Source organism: Aquila chrysaetos, chromosome 6 (genome assembly GCF_900496995.4).
Source record: "Aquila chrysaetos chrysaetos chromosome 6, bAquChr1.4, whole genome shotgun sequence".
Taxonomy (NCBI): domain Eukaryota; kingdom Metazoa; phylum Chordata; class Aves; order Accipitriformes; family Accipitridae; genus Aquila; species Aquila chrysaetos.
This window is the reverse complement of record NC_044009.1, coordinates 4,027,517-4,044,574: the sequence shown is the minus strand read 5'-3', so window position 1 is coordinate 4,044,574 and position 17,058 is coordinate 4,027,517. Positions and strand designations below refer to the sequence as shown.

At 57.1% G+C, this 17,058-nt stretch overlaps 1 long non-coding RNA gene across 1 annotated transcript; it reads left to right on the top strand.

The window, feature by feature from the left end:
• The first annotated feature begins 9,783 nt into the window (after positions 1-9,783).
• LOC121233407 lies at positions 9,784-17,021 on the top strand. Its single transcript, XR_005932741.1, has 3 exons — positions 9,784-10,754; positions 11,228-13,795; positions 14,665-17,021. It is a non-coding gene; the product is annotated as an uncharacterized LOC121233407 (long non-coding RNA).
• Positions 17,022-17,058: the final 37 nt, after the last annotated feature.

Below are 17,058 nucleotides of genomic sequence, written 5' to 3'. Positions count from 1 at the left end.
ATCATCTGCCACGCTGTTTGCTTCAGCAAAACGGCTAGAACAGCACGCCTTGGAGCGGGTCAGGGCGTGTGAGAGCAGTGGCCTTTCTGGGGTGAACGTCTGGGAACTCTGCAACCCGGCCTGGGCTCAGCTTTGACATACGTCTCCGCTGGAAACCCGGACCTTCAAGGGCCGAGCAAAAGTGACTTGCCGATTTCTGTTGCTGCTGCATTCCTAGCTTTAACTGCTGCCATTAGCAGGGCTCGGGTGGCCGTAGCCCTGGCACGACGCTATCGACCAGGCGGCCAGGTGGAGGGAGACGTGGAGACTCATGGAGTTCAGGGATTCTCTGACTCAGAGGCTAAATGCAGTTTCATTCATTGGGCAGTGAATGCGAATTGCTGCTTAAAAACTGGTACCTGAGGTTCACCTCTTCCCAGAGGAGGCACCAGTAAAACTACAGCTATTGCGAATGTCATAAGCGCACATTCCTCACCATGAAATACAGTGAACTAGAGCCATTATCTTCCATCAGCTCCGTGTTGCAAACCCGTTTCCCAGACGAAGGACTAAACAGATCAACTTCCCTGTTCTCTGCAACACACGGCTAATGATGTCATCTGCCTCGCGGGGGGGTTCAAGGCTTCTTTTGAGATGCTCAGTATTGATTAGGACGTGGAGCGCGATGGTTCTTATCTGCCTGGTTGCTGAGCTTTGGGAGCTTCCGTAACGGTGAAGCAGACCCCGACCCTTGAAACTAACACTTCATCCGAGAAATGTTAGGAAGGAAAGGGCAGAGAACTGAGAGATGCCTGGGGGTGCTGAGCCACACTGGAAAATGCTGGAGTTGTTTGAGGTGCAGGGACAGCCCTTGGACGGTGCCCAGAGGCACAGCTGGCTCTGTGCTCCTGGGGTTGCTGGTCCGGTGGCAGCTGCCTCATCCACGAAGTCTGATATCCTCTCACGGGGACGTGAAGTTGAAACATAGCTCCTTTCTGCAGGATTTAGGTGATGTGAGGGCATGGAGCCTTCCACGCTGCGGTAGCCAGATCAGCCAAGGTCACTAGAAGCCAGATGCTATTGCCATCTGATGTCTGTTTTAAGGGTGCTCGAAACTGAGTCACCTCATGTTGCTCTGTTCGGGCAAAATAAATTCAACCAGGGGCCTGTTTTGCTCTCAGCAGTCACTGTGAAGTAGCCCAACGACTGGACCTGTTGGAGAGAGTGGGGTCTTGAGAGGTATTTCTGCAGTGGAGCAGCAGCAGATTGACTGAGATTGAGCCTATGGCAGTTCCCTTTCCTTTTCCCCTCTTCCTTTTCCTTTTCCATCCTTTTGTTCCTGATAAACGCTCTGCAGACAGACAATCCCCAGCTGCTGGTCCCTGCTATACGAACATCTGTGTTGCAGTCTTTGCTAATGACGTCAGCCCTGGGATGCCGGATGCAAAAATAACCCCCCCAAATCTGGTTCGCATTTCCCAAATTTTATCAGGCGTGGATTCTTTGAGGTTTTTAAAGACTCCTCTCCGAACGGCAGCCGCGGCCTTTGGGCTGCAATGTTCATTTACCAGAGCCTGGGCGCCCTGTGATGCTCGGTCCGCGCCGTTCGAGCGATACGGTTTGCTGCTCCTTGTGCCTTTCCCAACTGGAAGGCATGGGAACAAGGAGCTCGCCCTCCCCAGCCCATGAGTTGCGTTGACCCAAGGCGGTGCTCAGTGGGGCCGGGAGAACTGCCATTACTTCTGCCCGCCACCCTCGGCCCAGCATGCTGTCTCTGACCGTGGCTGCTACCGATGAGGTCTCCGCGGTGCCTCGGCAGAGCAATAAACGACCTGCTCGTCAGGGCGTGGGTTAATGTGGGAGATGAGCTTGGTCCTTCAGGCTCTGTGGTCTCCAGGCCTGTGTTTGAACCCTGCAATCATGTCTTTGCAACACCCCACGCCCCTAGTCTCGGAGGCTACGGACGCAGACGGCTGTTCACAAGGTCCCCCGGGACACCACGCGCCCAGTCAATTGCAATGACTGGGCTAATGGGCTGGAGGGGTGTGGCAGTCACAAAAAGGTTAATTTTCTCAGAGGACGACGAACGTGGGATGTTCAGACAAGCTGGGCCAGCTCTGTCCTTGTGCTACAGATTTGCTCCAGCAGGCATGAAACTAGAAAGAAGTGATTCAGCTGCTGACCTGCGAGGCAGCCCCGTGGGGCTTGACAGGTTTTGTTGGAGAGGAGGACGTGTTCCTGCCTGTGAGCTTCCAGCGCTGATCTCGCCAAGCTGCGGGTTAGCAGTGGCAAACCCTGGCTGACCCAGCTGGGAAGCGAATGGGCTCTGCCAAGAGCTCTCTCAGGAGCTGCGTCCTTTTTGGGGAGACCGAACAGATCCCCTGGCCGAGCCCAGGGGAGCTTCAAGGGGTTTGGCTCGTGGCTTCCACAGCAGCAGCTCACAAAGATGCTGCTTTGGGAAGCAGAACCCATTTGCCCAGATAGGGTTCAACGAAGGGCGAGAGCTGCCGACTGCCGGCGCTTTCACGAGCCCCCTTTAGCCGTCCTGTCGTGGCTCCTTGTAGCTGCAGCTCCACAACCCCCGCGCTCACCATCCCGCACGGGGCTGGGCAGAAAAGACATGAGGGAGCACAATAATTGCGTATCGATAAGGACTCTCTTCGGGGTTGGCACTTCAAGGTAGCGCTGGCACACACGGCAAGGATGATGAAGACGTGCCAGCCACCCTACGTGGAGCACGCAAGAGGTTGTGGGCACGCTGGCTGCGTTGCTGGGAAGCGCGGAGCAGAGTCACAGGACCGGGGAGGTCCTGGCTGGACGCCTCCTGCTAGGACACTTCTCCAGAAATGCATTAGGAAGAAATTGAGTTTGGCTAGCAGTCATTCCTCTGATCGATGAGATGAAACTTGATAAGGAAACAGCAGGAATGCGCTCAGCACATGCAAAAACCCATCTTCAGATCTTGCCCTGTGGGAAAAAGGGCAGGAGGGCTGGGGCTGCGAATACCAGCCTTCCTGGAAGGCTTTTCTTGCCGATGTCCGCCCAGGGCATCCCAGGGGAGTTTTCAAGCCGGTTGCATCTCAGGAGCCACGGGGCCGACGTGCAGGCAGGCCAACGGAAGGGCACCGGAGGCTGGCTGGCAGGGCAAGGTCCAGAGGGAGGTATTGCCCCCTGTAAGCAGGTGTGGAAAAACCAATTTCCCAGCAAACCCGCTCCTGGCTGTGAGTCAGCCAGCTGCTATGCAACACTGGAGTACTTTCAGACCACTCGGCTTATCCCCGGAGCAGTGGCATTTTTCCGTGAGAGTACCTGAGAGGGGGATCCCACTGGCGAGGGTCTGTGCTTTCATCAGATCAAGGACTTCTGCGTGTCTCTCTCACTACTCAACGTGCAAACCCTGCCTGGAGGCAGGCAAAGGGCAGCCAGCCACGGGACAAACGTCCAGCCCTTTCACCAGAGAGCAGCACCACGTGTAGAAAGGACGCGCAGGAGGAGTCGAGACCCTCCGAGATGCTCCAGAGGGCTGAGGACGTGTCGTGGAGCCGCTCTGCCTTCACTCAGTGATAAATGTCACACAGGGACACGCGCAACGTCCCTGCCTTCGCTGCGCAAATGGAAACAGGGAGGTGGCTGTTTGATCCCCTGGCGCCTGCGCTGCGGCTTGAAATATGGGCTCGTGTCAGCATCAATTGCGAAATGTCTCTGTCAGGCAGGCACGCTCCCCTCGGCTGCGTGGTGGTGGCAGGCAGCACACCACGACTGCGATAAATAAAATTTACTCATTTACTGAAACGCGGGGGGGGGGGGGCAATCTACACTGAAACAGGCTGCAGGAAGCGTGCCCTCCTCCCGACGCGCCCGGTGAGTCACTGCAGCTCCCTGAAGTATCAAGATCTGGAAAGCACCCAAGACAACAATCAACCAAATCGGGTCTCTCGGCGATAACGCTGCATTATCAGGCTCCATCCAGCTGCTGAGTCAGCCCCTACCCGCCTTCCCAGCCTGGCAGGCAACCAGTGACAGGGCTGCTGCCTTCGCGATAGGGGATCAGAGCCCCTTCCCACCCCACGCGGCTTCCTCAGCGGCCGATAATCCCCCCCTCCTCGCCCCCGGACTGCCGTCGTCCGCTCTGCAAACCCACGCAGATGGAGCGCCGAGGGTGACGTCGAGGACCCGCGGGGCTAATTTGCTGGCAACCGCGCAGATGGGCCAAGCCAGAGCGCGGCCGCTCTCGTCCCCGCGCAAGGCGGCACGTGTTCGGCTTTCCGCCGGCCGGGGCTCGCGGGGACGTCGATCGCTTCGGCCGTCAGCCGGCGGCCGCCTTCGGTGGCACTGCGCCCGCTTCCCTCATAGCCCAGCGTCGGTCGCCGGGAGCCGACGCGCGGGCAACCCGGGCTCCGAGTTTCCCATGGCTCGCCCTTGCCCGTGGGCTTCAGCTTCAGAGCGGAGCGGGATGAGGCAGACGGGCAGAGCTGCCAGCGCGCACGGGTCGGGAGGAAGCGAAGCGGCAGGAGAGGGAGGCCCCGAGGAGAAAAGCCGTGCGGCTGTCGCCCTGCGGAGACGCACTCTTTGATGGTCGCATCCATTAGCTCTGGCGGGGCAGCCGCAGCCTGCCCACGGCGGCTCTCCCAGCAGACCGGCTCCTCCGAGCGTGGCTGGCTTTTGCTGTTAATGCTGGAAATCTTGGCTCGGCCGGCTCCGCCACCAGTCATCCCAGGCGCCTAGCTGCGTTTCGGCTGGCCCTTCAGCTAGCTAACCTCTACTAAGAAAAGTCAGGGGAGCGGTCTCCTCTCCCCGCTGCTCCCGTGGGTGCGCAGGCTGGGGGCGATGCGGTCCCCACCGGGCTCGTGAACAGACCAGTGACGGAGCGGGCTGAGCACGCCTGAGCTGGGAAGCCGGTGCTTCGGCTGGGCTGGGGCAGGCAGGAGCCTTCGTCCCGGCAGGAGACAGGAGCGAACGGGACCGCGGCCGCACGGCTAGCGGGGAGGACACCCTCCCTCCGCAGCGCCGGCCACGGGATGGTCAGCGCCGGCTCCTGGGTGCCCGCATCCCGGAGCCTCTGGTGCTGGGAGGAATCGGGCAGGGAACGTCTGGGAAAGGGAAATGGGGGTGCCGGGGAGAGCTCGGCGTGATGATAGTGCAGGTGGGAGTGCTCTGAAAAAGCTGCGGAGTGTCTCGTTTCTTTGCAATATTTAGTGTCTCCATCTGGCATTGCTGTATTGTTTGTATTACAGTATATTATCAGTGATGCGGCGTTCCCATGTCCTCGAGTTTCAAAATTTCTGTTTGACTATAATTTAGGGGCTGCGACCAACAGCGGTTTGGAACTAAAACAGGTCTGGAAAAGGCAGAGTTTTTTGTAGAGCACAAACTTAGCTTTGCAGCTCCATTTACTTCCTACTCAGCTTTCAAACCTCCACAGGTTCTTCCCCACCAAGCTTTGCTTTGAGTCTCACTTTAGATCTGTCACATTTCACTTGGCTTAACAATGAAATGAGAGACAGACCTGAGCAAGCAAAACCTGGACCAGAACGTTCACTGTCTTTACAGCTGGATCCATTAACTCAGGACCAGAGGGTGGAAATTCCCAGCACATTCAGTGCACGAGCCACATACTTCAAAAAAAAAAAAAAAAAAAAGGTCCCTGCTAAAGAAGCCAGTGGGAAAAGCTCACAGGATGGTGAGTGGAGCTGGGGACTTAGTGCAGCTCATTCCAGGGGATCCCAGCCAGCACCTGCACATCATTCATCTTCTTTTATTGCCCTTTCTCAGCTTCTTGCTGTATTTTAATGCAAAGCCTGATACCCCCTTTGGAAAGAGACATTCTCCAGGCCTTCCCACGTGCTTGGGAGCGCTGCTGGCCCTGCGTTCTGGCCGGATAAATAGGCAGAACAAGAATTTGGGACCAGGCGTGCGATGAAAGTATTTTCACCATCAGAAGCCTTGCTTCCCTCAGACTGGCCGGAGCAAAGCCTGGGTCACAAGGTTGTGATCCGGACCCAGCTTTTCTGGAAACGCATGTTTGCATCTGGAGCAGCACTGGAGTCTCGGTCTAAAATTCAGTTTCCTCTCACTTCCAGGACGTTTTCGTCCTTCCAGGCTTCACCCTGAGCTGGGGGGAGGCAGCACCTGGCGGTGCTTTGACAGCCTGCCCCAAATTCTCTTTTCCCACTGCCCAGCGCGGACGTGCTGGGATCCAGTGCCCGGTACCATAGGTAGGTAATGCTCCAAACGCCCTGCGGCATCGCCCAGCGTCGTGCGCAAGACCCGCCGCTGCCGGGATGGAAGGACGGGGATCAGGGACTGGGGCAAGGCAGCTGGGCAGCCGGTGCTGAGCTTGGGCCCCATCCCTTGCTCCGGCGCTGCTCCCGGCTGGCTGTGCAGCAGCAGGTGTGGCGTGACATGTTCGCTCTGGGGCTAATCCCTTGTCCCTATTTTCCTCTCAGCATGGGAAAGCAAATCGCTACTTTTAGTCTCATTTTCCAGCTCCCACTCCGGAGGGGGGCCCAGGCCCAGGTGAGAATGCCCTGGGTCCCCGGCTCTGTTTCGTTTATCCCCTGACCTGATGGAGGGGATTTTCCCATGGACAGGACAGTAGGAACTGTTGGGACCACAGAGAGCTGCCCGGTCCCTAGAAAGCCAGGGACATCGCACGGCAGTGAGCACAGGACCCACCAGAGAAGGGGGAAAGAGCAGCCCGGGGTTCTCTGGGCATGTCCCTCACATCTGTGACTCGGACTTTGTCTCGCTGGCACAGACCTCGGGGTGCTAAACCAAGACCCTTTGCATCAACACGGGCTTCCCTGCGTTACACCCCCCTCCCTGGCCCCGATCCCCACTGGAGCAGGGACCCCAAACCCACTGCCAGGACAGGGAGGAGGGAGAAGAATGGTTGGGGCTCAGGCAGCTGCCAGCTTTGCCCCAAATCTCCACCTCCCCTGTCCCACGACGACCCCAGAGCATCTCCCTCCCTTCTCTCGTCCCCGGGAGGTCCCGGGTAGCCTGCCCTTCTGCTCCCAGTTCTGCCTGCAGCTCTGGGTTTGCAGCTACTTAGCAGGCAGCAGCTTCAGACACATTTTGTGGCTGCACGCAGAGACAATAATCACTTGTAGTCTGGCCTCGGCATTGCCAGCGGCCTGGCTGGCTGCGCGGCGGAGGCAGCAAGGACGGCGTCTCGGTGTGGGGATGGCATTCCTCGCCACCCCGGCGTTGGGCCCTCTCCCACCCGCCGGACCCCCCAGGCAGCGGGGACTGGACGCCCGCCTCGGGGCGGCACGGGTTAAAGAGCGGCCGGGATTTTCCCACCGTGCACCGGCCCCGCAGAGCCCCACATGGTTTTGCCAGAGGCTGAAACGTGACTCGAGCTGGGTTGTGGTAAGTGGGTGGGATGAGAGTTTCACGACCTGGTTCCAGCAGAGGCGTGGGCAGCATCGCTAGAATGATTAATGCTGGGGGGAGGCAGAGAGAGACCTAGCAATGTGCTGATAAGGGAGGGCTGACAGAGACGAACGACAATAACAGAAAGAACCCGCTTGTCAGTCACCACAAGAAATCCCCCCCCCAGGAAATGATAAATTGTGCGTGCCACCTGCTTCCACCTCTGTTGACTCAAACCCTGGGATACCTGGGAGGCCAGCGCTCGCGCTATGTGAGATTTCCAGTGTTATTTATTGGAGCTCGTAATTCAGATGAGAAAATGGAAAATATCATGCGTCTCTCATCCCAGCTGCCTCCCAGGCTGCCCAGCCTGCTTGCTGCTCCCTGCCTCCCAGCTCCTGGCAGCTGAGAGGTGAAGCGCGCAAGAATCCAGATGATCACTAAAGCCTTGCTTCCTGGGGCTCTGGAGAGCTGGGTCCTTGCAAATTCACTCTGCAGCTGCCGGCGAGAGGGTGGAGGGCAGGTGTGGGGAAGGGGAAGGGGAAGTGCGAGATGAGAAGAGGAACAGATGCGCTTCAGAGAGACCAGCTCTGAGATGCTCGGCACTCAGTACTGGCACTTGTCATTCTGCTGCCTGCGTTGGGACCCGTGCTGGTCCACCCTTACAGGATCTGGCAGCAGAATTAAGTGGCGTATTAGCAATAAGTAGTCCTGCCCTTCTTATTACTGTTTATGACTAGATAGCATCAGCTACCGCCAGCAATAAACTGCTCCTAGCCTAAACAGGCAGGGAACCTCAGTGCAACCAGAGGATCAGCAGAGGAGCTCGGGTTCCCTCTGGGGCTTTACTGGCAGCGAAGCATCGTGCAGCCTGTCAGCAACCCGGTTCTAGCCGGGCTCCGAGGTCACCTCCCTCCCGCTGCAGAACGTAACGCGAACAGAAGCGACTTCTGAAGATCACACACGTGAAAGAACTGCACCAGCTCAGGCAGACAGTTCGTGGTCCTGGGGCGCTGCCTCTGCAGACACCGGCAAAGGCAGGGGCCCCCCCCTCCCCGGGCGGCAGCTCTCCTCGGGGCCGGGAGCGCGGAGCTCCGCTCGGTACCGACCCCGGTGTGCGCTGCCCTCTCGTGGCACTGCGCTGCTTCCCGGGAACCGGGGCCTCTCCCCCGGGGGCAAAGTACAGCACGATCCCGGCTTGCAGGGAGGCGAGGGGGGGGGTGTGTGTGTGTGTGTGGGTGGATTCAGCCCGGGGCTGCGGGCTTGCTGCTGGCTGCGGGAAAGCGCTGCCTCCCCTGCTGTTGGGGGCGGCTCCCGGGACCGGCCACCCGGGGCAGAAGGGCTGCTCCGGGGCCATCGCTCCGGCACGGGGCCAGCCGTGGGGTCGTGCGTACCGGGCTGGGCTCTGCGGGGCTGCCCACCCACCCACCCACCCGTGCTGCTTCCCCCCCCGCTCCGGCGGCGCGGCCGGGCTGCGAGTGCCCCCGCGCGGTGTCGGGGACCGGGAGCGGAGGGAGTGCTGCAGTCGGGGGAACAAAACCTTTGAGGAGAGAAACCCTCTCGGAGGTGGAAGGGATCCTTTCTGCTGGTCCGCAGCGCTGCTGGGCTCCGCAGCTCCCGGGTAAAGGCGGGGAGACCCGCTGCTGCTGCCTGCGGGACCCAGGGCTGCTGGCATCGGTGTTATATACCCTGCTTGCAACCGTCTGATGAGTTTTTAATGTGTTGGGCTATGATTTTTCCTGCTTTGTTTTGCTGGAAAAAAATGCCTGTCAAAATCATTCAGCTGGCCCTTAAAAGGGAGTTGGGGGGGGGGGGAACCAGGTTTTGCACAAACTAAAAAAAAAAAAAAAAAGGATTGCTGGCTTTTCTCTTTTGTCCTGCTACAGCACTCTCCAACTTTACACCTAGACAGGAGAGAGGAAGGAGAAAGAACCCTGTACCAGAGCTATGGCTTTTCCCACCCCTGTGAAAATCCAACCTAATTTGGACAATGCTACAGCTTTATATATATATATATATATATATATATGTAATCTCATTCCACGGCTGTAGAGTTGAGATTTTGCAGGATTCTAGTAATTAAAAGCCTGCGAATTGAAGCAACGCTGTGCATATTCCACCCCGAGTTAAATAGGACTTTCCTGAAAATGCAGGTGTGGGTGATTGCAGGGTAGAGCTCACAACAAAGGGATTAGGTGCGCAGAGGGTGATGTGGGAGCGAAAGGCGGGAGGCTGGGACCAGCCGCTGTGATGGGGAGCCAGGGGAAGCCCTGACTCTCTACAGGCTCTGCTGTGGGAAAGCTGCAGGCGAGGGAGAGGCTGGATGAGGCTGAGCTTTGGGCTGGAGAAGCCCACCCTTCCTCAAGCCCGTTCCCAGACTAAATTCAGGATGCTCACCTCCAAATAGCAAGGCAAGTGCAAATTCTGAAGGCCTGGGCTGCCGCCCCTGGGGCTGGTGGCTGGGGAAGGGGCTGCTCTCCTTCCCATCGCACCAGGCTGTTAGCGTGCCGGGTCCGAAGACCTGTGCTGGTTAAAAGGCTGGTGCGGCATGGCCAGCGGCCTGGCGGTGGTACAGTCCAGGAGGGTAATGGGTATTGGATTGCTCCCTTAGGTCTGTTCTTGAACCTAATCCTCATTAGACTGAAACCCATTTCAATTAAGACAGGCTGGGCTCCTCCTTTGTCTTTCTTTTAATTGGACCGTTCCCGCTGCTAAATGGGCAGCTTAAGCATCCCAAAGACCCTGAGAAAAGCCCGGCATGTCCCCTAATGGGGTTTGAAAGTGGAGAAATAACAGCATAATCAGTCTCTTCCTCTTTGTGTCAGCCCTTGATTCACACCGCTTGCCCCCCTCCCCTTCACACCCTTTCACTGAGTGGCTGCTGACAGATGGGAACAGGACCGCCATGTCAATGGGGTTTGTCGGGGGCTTTCATGGGCCCTGTTGCCATTCTCTGTCCTTCTTCTTCGTCTACTCTTGGCCTTTGTGCCAAGACTGGGAACAAGCTGGGAAAGCTGAGCCGGTCCTGTAAATACCTGCCTCCGCTGGATCAGCTTAGGGCTTAAAGGACAAGACGGGGAATACTTGGCACAGCTCTTTATCCCTTCCTCTGCTTGCCTTACTTTCCCTCCTTCATCCTCTCTTGTTCCTTTTTTTTTAGTATTTATATACCCTGTTTTTCTCTCCCGTGCTCTTTGTATCTATCTATTTTCCCTGCCCCTTTTTCCTCCAGCGGCCTTCCGTAGTCTCCCTCCGCTCTTATTCTCCTTCCAGTGACCTCTTTGGTGGCCGTCGCCGGTCGGATTTTGGCTCACCCAGACCTCTCCTCCCAGGCTGCTGTGCATCACCGGGAGCTTGCAGAAGATGCGTGACCTGCTTCCAGGGGACCCGAAATTGAGGTAATTGCTGGGCAAGAAGCCCCTGCAGCTTCCTGCCCTGACGCTCCTTGTGCTTTTCTGCCCCGGTGTCCATATGTTTGGAGCAAGCGACTGCAGAAGCGCACGCTTCTGTGCATACAGCTGGTTTCTCACTGGGCAAACTGGTCCAAACCGAGGGCTGCCCTCTCATGGGGTCTGATGGGCTTGGCCAAGCCCAAACTCAGGGCTCCCCCCAGTTTAAAGTCCAGGAGCTCTGCTTAAGCACCTGGGCAGGACTGCTTAGTTTTGGGCAGGCTTGCCTACCTGCCCCGTTCCCGAGCAGGCACCAATTCACAGCGGCTGGAGTGTTATGGTCCCTCTCCCAGGCAGGCTAGCCAGGAGGGGAATCCTTCATTTCCAGTAGCTGGGACAGCTGGGGGCTTTCCCTTGTGCTGGCAACAGAAGAGGAGCTCAACACTGGATTAATTTGATGAGTGACTTGCTCTATCCATCAGTGTTAACAGTCAAGAGTGTGTCCTAACCAGCCTCTGCCGCTGGTGACTGCTGGGGAGGGCCCTGGACATGACCCAAGACCTTCTGGGACAAAAAGGGCTTTGATCCCATATGTCGATAAGTAAAAACGGCTGAAGACACTCTTGTCGTGCCCCGGAGGCTCCTCTCGTGGCTGGAGGACCAGCTTGGCGCTCGGTGCCGGGGACATCCTCGAGCACCTCTGGAGCTCCCTGCACGGGGAGGTTCGCTGGCCGGGGAAGCTCGTCGCAGGTTTCTGGGCTGCACTTGGCGTTTGGCCGACTGACGGCTCCTGCCCTTACTCCTCTCTGCCCACCCCCAGGCCAGACTTCCCCTGGGGTTATGTGTGCTGAGCTATAAGACAAAAGCCGGTGGGAGGCACCGGGTGTGTGTCAACCTGCTTAACGGCGGACAGGTCACCTCCAGATTAACTTGCATAAATCCCGACTTCATTAAAGCTGCAATCCCCTCTTGAGCAGAGAGCTCTGGCGAGGGGAGGCGGGGTGAACGTGCAGCAGTCAGGCTGTCCGTCTGACCCCGGGGTAACTCTGCCTCATGTTGGTCCCGAGGCAGCGAGGACAAGATAAATCTTTCTCCCTGGAGCGTCCCCAAAGAAAGAATGAAGTTAACGTCTGCCTGGGAGCTGTGGCGAAGGTGTTTGGAGGGAAAAGGAAGAAAGCAGAGCAATACAAAAGCTGGACAGAGCTGCTCAGTGGATGCCTGGGTTGCTAAATGAAGGATCCGCTTCGCAATGTCACAGCTGGAAGCAAAGGGAGCTCTCCGGGTCTGCGTGTGAACTCTGCCTGTCTGGCAGAATACGTTCCTGCCATCCCACCCACAAAGGAGGAAGAAAAGTGAAATGTGCAGAAATCTGGCGTAGTTTTTAGCTTGTTTTGGGAAGACTTCTACCCTCCTTAAACTTTCCCCAGGAGCTGGTTTTTTGAGTAGGTCTCCTCCGCCATCTCTCTCTCTGTGCATCTCCTCCAGCATCTCCCCGCACCTCCTCGCCTGTCTCCTCAAGAGTTTCCTCCCATCGCGGCTGACTCCTCAATCTGGCCGTGCTCTGCGGGGCTGATGGTCCTGCAAGCGATGGGGCATTACATTTGTTTCAGAGCTGACCGGACGCAACTGCGATGGCAACGTGCATTTCGTGCCTTCCTCCCGCGCGTCACCTCCCAGCTGCTGAAACCTGCCCCGTATGTCCAACGCGACGCTCATCCGCGAGCTAATCGCGTGCTCAGGTGTGCGCTAACGGAGCGCTCATGCGTCAGTAATTGGTCGGTCATGCAGGTAGTAATTAGGCGCTCATGCAAGAGCTGATTGGGCACTCATGCATGATGTAATTGGGTGCCCAGGCATGATGCTACTGGGCGCGCACGCATAAATTAATTGGGTGCTCAGGTGTGATGCAAATGTGCACTCATACGTGTTCTAATTAGGAGCTCAGGCATGAGCTAACAGCTCATATGTGAACTTATTGGGTGCTCATGTGTGACGTAATTGAGCAATCAAACGTAAATTAGTTGGGTGTTCTTGCATGAAACTAATCAGGTGCTGTGTGTGCACTAATTGGGCCCTCATGCATAAATTAGCTGGGTGGTCATGCACGAACGTGTTGGGCTCTCATGCAGGTACAGGATAGGTGCTCATGCGTGAACTGAGTGGGTGCTCATGTGTAAAGGAATTGGTCTGGGAGGCCAGCTGGGCCTCCTGTTGGGCATGCTGGGAGTTGTGGTTTTTTCCCGTGGCAGCTGGAGCAGAGGTGCCCAGGGGTGGCTGGAGCGGGTGGGGGCTGCCTGGGATCCCCTATAGAGCCCCCCCCCCCCAATAGGTTCCCCTCCGTGGGTGCCCACAAGCTCTGCAAGGCAGGGGTGGGTGCGTGGCATGCAAGAGATTTCAGCCCCCAGAGCAGCAGCTGGTCAAGCTTCAAGCGACAATTTCCAAGTGGGGCTTGAGCCGTGCCCCGGACTGCCCTGCTCCGTGGCACGCTCCTGAGCCTGATGGAGAAGTCAGATCCCAGCTGTAAGTTTGGGTATCGCTTCTTCATTAATAGATACATAAACAAGCTCATGCGTATGCAAGATACATCGGTAACCACCGATGACTTTGCTGTATTCAGGCATCTGTTATTAAAAATGTTCTCTGCAGAAACACACAAGTATGGATGAGGGATAAATCAGGTATGTCTCTACTGCTCTGTTCTAATGTATATAATCTTACCTCTGTGCATGCACATACCAATAAATTTGAAACCACTGTGGCCACAGCCATACCAAGTCGTCCTGCTATTGTTCGACGAACATGATCTGCACTAAAGCTATGCCCAGCTCTCGGTGTGGGCTGCTGTATGGTGATACACCGCACAGGCAGCTCAAACCAAGACACTGGCACTTGGGGGGATGCAGAGAAAAAAACGGTAAATTACATTTAATTAATGTATAATTAATGCACTTTCTGGCTTTCTGTGTTTCCGTGCAGGGCCCTGGATTTGCCTGCATGACCGGCACTTGGTTGCTGCTGCGGTTACTCAAGCTAGTTAATTCAGAACTCGGGTAGGGCCACACGGCAGGTCTGCAATCTCTGTCCATCTGTGAACCTTTCAATATTTTCCAGAGCAGAGGGATGCCCTTTTACATCTTTCACATATGATGTGACCTACTCCTAGTCCTTGGGCTCTGGAAGCCTGACCTGTCTTTTCCTGTACGTCCAGAGACACGGAGAGAGACACTTTGCATAGGTGTAGTGAGGCCATGAAAAATAAGAGAGCTTGCAGGAGTCCCGACCCCCATTCCTGCTCTCGGGGCACCGACCCGCTCTCACGGTCGGGGTGCCCGAATCTTTCACTCCCGCCGCTGGCTGCGACACATTTGCAAGAGGAGCTCTGGGTCGTCGGCAGTGCCTGTATGCTTCCCCCTGGCTAGTCTTCCCAAAAGATCACAGATCATAGCACGTGGTCTGATCTACGGGCATTTGAATGACTTCCCATCACAGTCATATCCCCCGGCACTGGAAATATTATGGGGCTTCTCTGCACCACTTCCAGAAAAAAGCAAGAGCCTAGTTTATCTGTACGTAACGCTGTCGGCGCGTGTCGGTCCCTCCTGGCTCCTTATAGGCGTGAACTCGACCTCCCTTTCCTTCCCCCCCCAAACAGGTCATATGTACCGGGGGGCTCTTTTCTCTTCCATATGGTGTCAAGCCCACCTTGGGGCAGAGACCCTGGGAGAGCGCCTGGCAGACAGCTGGGAACAGAGGGAAAACAGCAGCAGCCGCTACTGTAACTTGCAAAGGGCCGCAGCAGGATGGGAGAGGGATGCAGCACCAGGAGTTGTCTCCCTGGAAACCGCAGCGTAGGAGACATAATGAGGAGTGTCCCTCCCCTCCAACCACTCTTTAATTCCTTCTTCATCTTTCTTTACAGCCGGGGGAGTGAAGAGCAGAGCGGCGGGGCAGGGTGTCCGCCTCAGCCCAGGCTATTGTGAGTTTATGACACCTAGCCTTAGAAAAGCACATTTTTAACCCAGCTGCCGCTATAACTTATTGCAATGCCTTGTTATAGCTTGGGAGCAAAGAGGGAGGGACGAGAAAGGAGGTCACGCAAAGGGTGCTGCGTGTCCCAGAAGGGACCCTCAAAAAAAGCCAGAGGGGGAAAAGGATGCGGGCTCCCATCTCTTTCTCGTTTGGCTCTTCCCACAAGCGTGGTATCTAAACGATGCATTCAAGACTGAGGCGTCCGAAGGCACGCCGGGGACAGAGCAACGAGACAGACGTAGTCCTTCTCGCCGCCTAAAAGCGCGTACGTTCTTACGCTCCGAAGGCAGATTCAAATGCAGGCGGCTAACGAGGAGGAGGGCTAACAGCCCCACGGAGTCGAGGTCCCCATGTCATCATTTTTTTGTTGTTGTTGCCGGGGCACTAGGTGAGATCCTGGAGGGTGAGCTGGCTGCCCGGTGCGGTGCTCCAAGGGTGCTAACCCACGCAGCCCGCAGCTGCACCCTGGGGTGCCCACCGCCTCGTGCGCAGAAGCAGGTAGGCACCCTGCCCCGGTGCAAGAACAGCCGAGGAAAGCAAACTCCATCCCAGGCGGGAGGAGGGTCGCTGGGTGCTTTTTTCCCAGGCTCTCAGTGCTCGTGTCTGGAGCGGATCCTTAGCGGCTGTGAAATAAAGCACTGGTGGAGTGTGGGGCATCCCCCACGGACATCCTGACCCCAGGGCTGGGCAGCCGAAATCCCTCCTTGCCCCGACACGCCGTTCTGCACCGCACGTTCTTGCGGCAGGTAGGATGGAGGAAGCTGCCTATTAAATCCTGCTCCAAAGCTCTCAAAAGTTGAAGCAAAGGCTCCTGCTACCTCCTCACGTGCCTCAAAGCTTTAACCTCCTGCTCCTCAGAGGCAGCGTGCCCAGGCAGACAGATCGGCTGGCTGCACGGACAGGCTGATGGTGCCCTCGTGTCCCTTCGCTTGGGGGAGAGATGCCTGTCCTGCCCTTTGGCTGCCGCTTTGGTCGCTCCCAGATGCTGTACCGTACTGCAAAAAAGGGGAACAGGCAGCAATACCCCCACGCCTCCTGCAACACGTCTCCCACCCCCCAAAAATGGAGAGAAAAGACTGAAGGGAAGCAAAACATTCCTGCCAAATGAGCGTCCCTCTGCGGTCCTCCAGCCAGGGGCACCCACCTCCACCGGGGACGGGGCACAAAGGGAGAGCAACTGCATCGCTGGCTCTTCTCCCTTGTGGTCCCGGGCAGATGAACCTCGGAGGTGCCCGGGCACTCAACCGGGTGGGTGCTGGCCGAAAGCGGCCAGCCCCTCTGAGCGGGGAGAGGGATCGCTCCCCACGGAAGGGCATCCGGGGGTGTTCGGCCTGTTTCTCGGCAATGGAGCCACCCCTGCGGGGCAGTGCTCCCCTGCCCAGCCCCATCCCTTGCCACCTCCCTTTTTGTCCTTCCTCCCTTTTTGTTATTTGAGAAATGAATTTTAAAAAATGGAATCAGTTTTCCCTTTGGGGGGATTAGAGCCCTCAGCATTCAAGCTCCCAGCGCAGGAAACAGTGGCTTTTCTTCTGGTGCAACTTGGAAAGACATGGCTCTCTGTTCTCCCTGAAAGCCCCTCGCACTGAATGACCCACAGGCCCTGAATGAAGTGCCTCTCAATTAAAAGTTTCCCATTGATGCTGGTTGAATGAGACCTTGCTGCGGAATTCACCCTGGCTGAATGGCCCGGGCCTTCATCAAATATTAAGGGGCCAATAGATTTCCCACAATATTTGTACACCTTCCTTTGTGGGGATTTTTCCCTCCATTGAACCAGAAACCGTTAACACATCCGCTCCCGACGTGCCCCCTTCTGCTGCTCATTAGGGGCCGTGGCAGGGACGCCCGCTGCTGCGTGCCACCCCCAGGACGGGCCGGCCAGCGGGGCACAGGACCGGCCACCTGCTCGTATTCATCCTCCGGCGAGGCCAAGCCGAGCTTGAAATCCCACGGAGAAACGCAGGATGGAGGGAGACGGGAGCGGGCAGCGCTCCTACCCAGCCCTCACCTGCGCTTGGGGAAAAATCCGTCCCCTCCCAAAAGCCGGGGGTCACCTGGCCGGAGAGGGGGCTTTGGTGGCATTGCCCCTCGCTCTCTCCTGGTGGTCCCGGGGATAACGCAGGGAAAGGAGAGCCTCCCCTCCCGTTCCCCTTTCCCGGCACAAAGGGAAAGTGGTCTTAAGTCCGGGGCTCCCTTCTGCCCGGGGACAAAAGCTCTGGGACACTTTAACAGCACCGAGGGCCTCGCTGACAGCTCTGATTGTTAAAGCACTGGGGCAGCAAGG